Raw genomic sequence first — 6387 nt, 5'->3', positions numbered from 1 at the left:
TAATTATATAGCGTAGATAGATCCACGCGAATTATAAAAATATTATTTTATTTTTGTACTGAATGTCAGCTGCGCGTCTGTCGCGCCCAATCTATTAAAATCGCATACCTGTCAAGGTAGACCCATATAGCCGATAATTCCGTAGATACTGTAAACGCCTGAGATACTGAAACACGCCTCCTCCGTTTTTTCAAACTAAGTAGCTGTCGATACCTTTAATCTTATCCAGTCAAAGAGTATGGAGTTGTTACCCATTCCCGCGAACCGGTCTTGTCGACCGTGCAGGCACCGTCGGAACGATGCAAACAGAGTTCCTGTAAGTCATATTTTACAGGTTCCGGAAACGCGTGACCTGCGTTCCAACGCGATCGAATGCGGCGTATGCGCATGGACGTTTTCGATTTTAAAACAGTGCCTATACCTAATACTTAATAGAATTATATCGTTCGCGCACCAGTGACCGAGTATTCCTGCTGCGATGTTCCCGAAAGCGGTGTGGACGAAGATCGTGCATGTTGGCGAGCAGCAACGGCGGGATACGAGTTTAACCGTTAAATTCGTCAACACGCGATGGGCGAAACGTTCTATGATTTGTCTGTACGTGTACCTACCTACGTAGAACGCACAATCGCGCGTAGAGATGGCAGTAAATCATCGATGTAAAACAAAAATATTATGCCGAAAATTTCAGTGATCAAAACTGCCGACTAATGTGATGGCCACGTGTAAATAATAAAATACTATGATATACGTACGCACGCTACCGTGTTCAGAATACCCGTGTTCTGTTATTAACCCGAACACGACGAATTCGCCGTTTATACGACACCGACACGCGAACGGCAGCGACCAGTCGTCATGCGGTAACCTGTAAACCGTGGCTATACCTGAATTTCGGCGAACAGCTTACCGTAATATAAATCACGGTGAGTGCGGTATGACGTATCTGAATGCGAGTGGTCGATGTTTTATACCCGTCACCTGTATCACACGACCGGATGCACCTTAGTCCTGACGCTTTTCGACAACAGACTGCCGGTCGACGAACAATAATTAGCCGCACGCGAAGGCGCCAAAGGTATAAATTCTGAGGTAATTGTAGCCGCCCGTCCGTGTCGGTCTCGTCCGAGGACACACTCTTCACTCCGACAATAATATTAAAATATGTTATTAAATACGCTAATGGTCCCGCTTAATGGGGCGTTATTTAATGAATTGTCCACATTGTTGTGCATTATTAGGACTTTTCGGTCCGGCGCAACGACGACGTTTTATTTTTTTCAACACTTTATCGGACACAATAAATTATTATCGTCACCGATTATTAATAATTACGTGTGTGCCAGACAAAAAGCAAATACCTGCAGCCACGTATATTTATAAATGACAACATAATATGTATGTCGGAAAACCGTGTTGCAACGAACTCATTGCGATCGTTCAACGACCATCGATACGGAGATTTACGGTTTTCGATATAAGTACCTAAATATTTTATTTTACCTCTCGGTTCTCAACTCATACTGAGATTCGGTAGAATCACATAATTGTTGATAAACGAACAAAAAATTTAACTCCTCCGCTTTTAGAAGGTGTCCTTTTTGTGCATTTACGTACGCGTCGTTTTGTCACTACTGTATATTGTGCATTACAATCGTGTTTGATAATTTTTAGTATGACGCTGAGTGAGTGGTATTGTATTAATTTGCTCGCATATCGTCACCGTATTGCACAGGATACCGTGCGGTAATCACGGTAAAGCAGCAAACGACGTCCGTACAGTGTCTATAGGAAACAGAATATGATTGATGTCCGATTGAAACAAAAACCCAAAGAATAACGTTTTAGTTTGACGTTTATTTTTGACACAAATATTATTTTGTACACGAGTAGGTAAATAATAATAATAATCTAATGTAATATAATATATTATGTTGTGTTTAATATAAAACGTCAACGATAAATCACACATGCCGTCGGTATTAAATTAAAATAAAAACGGGAGAGAGTACTACTAATGAATAACTCGTAAATCAATAAAGTACATGTTATTAAATATAGTGTCGGTATGTGGTTGGCATTGCATGATGAGACGTCTACAATAATAATTAACGAAAAAGAAAAAAAATTTGAAAAAAAAAACACAATAATAATAAAAATAATAATAATAATAATAATAATAATAATAATAAAAAAAAAACGTATCGCATGCCGCGAGACCGGCAAGGAGAGTACAATAAAAATTATACGAAATAATAAATCAAATAAAATACATCACAATATAATATTTTATAGCACTACTATACATGTACGTGTACGCTCGCGCGCACAAATACCCGCAAACGGTGTATCGAGCGAGAACCCCCCCTCGCGGACGGCCCAAAAAAAGTCTCGTAGTATTATTGTTGGTCCGTCGCCGCGCGCGATGATGACGATAATAATGTAACAAAACGAAACGTTTCGTCGTCCGCAAACGTTGCAGGTCGACAGAGAGAGACAGAGAAAGAGAAAATATCTTGTCGCGCGTACATCGATGTTTAACTATAATTATTATATAAAATATAAGCGCTATCACAGTGTCACTATACATCGATGTAATATAATTATAATAATAACAATAATTTAACTGTAGTCGTTGTCGTTGTCGTCGATGTCGTCGTCGTCGCGTTAACGGCTGACCGTGGCGGCAGACGCGTCGCCGCGGGGCGAGTACAACTGTTGGTGATGGTGGTGATGGTACGCCGCGGCGGCGGCTGCGGCCGAGGTCGGCGGCGGTGGATAGCAGTACGCGGCCGTCGGGTTGAAAGCGCTGAACGGCGACGGCGGCATCATGGACGGCGGCGGCGGTTTACCGTAAGCAGCGGCCGCGGACGGGTGGTGGAACAGGTGCCGGGACAGGTGGCTGTTGTACGCGGAAAACGCGGCCGCCGTGGTAGGCGACATCGGACCCGCGGCCCCGGCGGCCATGCAAGCGGCCGCGCCGCCGCCGGCGCCACCGGAAGTGTGCGTGCGGATGTGCTGCAACAGTTCGTCGGACGTGTTGAAGCTCTTGCCGCACAGCGACGGCACGGCTGCCGCTTCGGCGGCCGTCGGCGACGACGATTGCATGTGGCTGCTGGGCACCACCCAGCTGCACGTGTACGGCCGGGCCACGGGCGCGTAGAACGCTGGCACAGACGCGGCGGCCATCAGCGACGACAGGTACCGCTGGTGTCGCACCTGCACGCAACCGGCCGGGCAGCGCCGGCCGCCATCATCGGATGGTATTGGGTGGCGAACGCCAGCGCGGCCGCGGCCGCCGCCTGTTGTTGCTGCTGGCCGCACCCGGAAGCCGGGCCGCCGCACATGGGGTCCTTGCAGTCGGACGGCGACGGTTTTCCGCTGCGGCCGCGCCAGCGAACGGCGGCCGGCATCCACGGGGCGCCGGGCAGGTACGTGTGCCGGAACGCGGCCAGCGGGTCCGGCTTGTACGGCGAGTGAGCGGGCATCGGCGGCGGCGGGCAGAACGCCTTGGCCGTAGCGCCGTGCATCACTTCCAGACCGGACCGGATGATCGGGTTGGTGGACGGATCGGCGGCTGCGGCGGCGACGGAGGAAGCGGTGGACGCGGCCGCCGCGGTTTCGGACGACGAAGCCGACGACGACGACCGACGGCTGCTCTTGTGGTGCGCCGCGCCGTACTCGTCACGCGGCGACGCGGACTTGCGCTTCTTGCCGTGGCCACTGCCATTCTCATCCGAACTACTGCTTTTGGGCCGAGTGTCGTCGTCGTTGTTGTTGTTGTTGTTGTTGCTGTTGTTGTTGTGACTGGAGTGCAGATGCAGGCCGTAGGGCGAAGTGTGATGGTGATGGTGCTGCACGGCGTGATGCGGCGACGGTGTCAACACGGTGTTCTCGTACGGTTTAAAGTTCAACTTTGCCGGTTTGGGCGGTTCTTCTATGTAGTTGTTGTTGTGGTTCCGATGGTGCTTGGCGGCCGTGTGGCCCAAGTACGCCACGGCCGCGGAGGCCGGCGACGCGCTGTGAGGCCGGTCCGCGGCGGCGGCCGTGGCTGAAACGGGCGCGGCGGCCGTGGGTTTTTTTGACTTGGCGGCGGCCGCCATCGGCGGGTCGGCACCGATCTGACTGCAGGTCCGCACCAACATGGCTAACGGGCTCGTCTTGGAGTCCAACTGTAACACGCAAACGAAAGAAATCGGTCAGTCAACTAACGAGCAACAGGTCGTGTGTTAAGCAGTGGTATTAACTATGGTTATTAGGAATGTGACAGTTGTGGTTCAGTGTCGTTCACTAAACACGATCTATCAGGAAATTTTCAGAGTTAAGCTTATACCGACTTTTGGTTACGTAACGGCAGACGAAAAATAGTGTATGAATCCAACTTAGCCGTGCAAAAGTTTTTAATACGCGCCACTGTCAGGTTGAGTGTGGTATATATGAGCTAATTCGTAGGTCATCAAGAGAAAAATCGAAGACAACTGCACAACCAAATGTTTGCAACCGACCGTCGAAATATTAATAGACGATTAGAATAATATCATCGTTGCATTTATAATCATAGTTTAATACAAAAATAAAATTAAAATGAACGCAGTACTCGAACGCTAAAGGTCATAAATATACAGTGTCGACGAGTTTGACATTTTCCGATCGTAATAAATGTATTGAAGAGACTAATTAATGTATTATATTATTCGTCGACGTGTACAAAAATGTGGTGTGTAACAATAGCCGGCTGTCAACGTCACCGATGCCATTAACGCACATGTTAAAAATGCTAATAATTCTAAAAATAGTACTACGTTTATTTTAGATAACACTACGCCGTTTTATTGATTAGGAGAGTTTTGAATAAAAAAATAAATAAATTGATAGGTAAACGTTGCGGATGACAAATCGCTCTTATCCAAATTGATTGACGAGGATACGTCTAGATAAATAAATCACATCGCATACATTCGATGTGCATAATAAATATAATATATATTGTTTTAGCTTTTCTTCATTATGATATACTATAGTTTTAAATATGTATATGAACAATTAATCTATTACGTATACGTATCGCTAGTGTGTTAGTAAGCATTTCACTAGTTAATTTGAGAAATCTAATTAGATATTATTTATTTATTTGTGTAAACTATAAGACGTACACAGCGGATACATAAAACTAATTTTTCTGTCATCTGCTTAATGATTAACTATTGTAAAGTTTAATATAAATAACAAGCTATTAAAAACCTAAGATGTACATAATTTTCACATAAATCCAATTGACATTTTCATTTTAATGTCAGTGTTTTTTTTTTTTTTTTTATTGTTGTTAAAAATACAAATAAAAACTAATCTATAAAGTTAAGTAAGTAAATTCAAATTCAAATATATATGTAAGTTAATATTTATATGGAAATTTATAAAAGATATGTACATTTTTATTACAGAAAATTAACAACAAATTACGAAGTAATATTCATTGATTATTATAATTAATTGAGTTTATATACATATATTATGATTATAACGTGGATATAAAAACGTTTGATTGTTTTTTATAAATTCAATCGAATCATCGGGAATGTAATACAGTCTATACCGGCATATATTAAAGCATTTTGACTCGAGTGCCAAATTATAATCATTTAATTAACCATTAAAACTCCAACACTTATTTGAATTCAAATAAAAATCCAATATACATTAGCAGATAAAAAGTTTGGCTTACCGAAGCTAAAGAAGTATCTTGTATGTACTGGTACTGATTGTTCTCCGGATTCGAATCCATGATTGCCATAGTAAAACGGCCAAACAGTCCGAACACACTTCACAAAACGTCTTGCTCGAATGAAAAAAAAAAATCAACAATCGTTTTTTTTCTTTAAATAGTAATAAAAAAAAAAAAAGCGATATTATTGTTATTGAATATGACTGAACGTCTAAATGAAGTATTCGAAAAACTTTAAGCTAGCACAAAAAAAAAAAATAATATAAAAAATCGCACCACACAAACACAACGAACAGAGAACGAACGGCAAGAGCGTTAGACAGGAACTGGCAAAGTGGCAACTGCTGAACGCTTATGCGAACGGGAGCGCCGGTACACGGACGAAAGGACAAGACGTATTTTCAAATATTCGACCGACGCGCCCTCCAGCGAGGTCTTGCCCGCGATACAATATTTTTGACTGCACGATAACTATTGTACCGTACAGACGAAGTAGATATTATTTTTGTTTTTTTAGTACACTTTTCCACAACCGATCATGTTTTATTTATCCGCAGAGTTAATATATATCTATATACGTGACCGACGCACGAATCAAAATAATATATCATGAATCGAGACGGCGTTTAGTTAATTAATAATAATTAATAAGTAATAATAATCAT

The 6387-nt window shown here is 43.4% G+C and overlaps 1 pseudogene; it reads right to left on the bottom strand.

The window, feature by feature from the left end:
• Nucleotides 1-1865: 1865 nt before the first annotated feature.
• LOC112599059 lies at nt 1866-6078 on the bottom strand (annotated as a pseudogene).
• Nucleotides 6079-6387: the final 309 nt, after the last annotated feature.

The sequence above is a fragment of the Melanaphis sacchari genome, unplaced genomic scaffold, assembly GCF_002803265.2.
Source record: "Melanaphis sacchari strain LSU unplaced genomic scaffold, SCAv2.0 Contig4_pilon_pilon, whole genome shotgun sequence".
Classification (NCBI taxonomy): Eukaryota; Metazoa; Arthropoda; class Insecta; order Hemiptera; family Aphididae; genus Melanaphis; species Melanaphis sacchari.
This window is presented reverse-complemented; position numbering and strand designations above follow the sequence as displayed.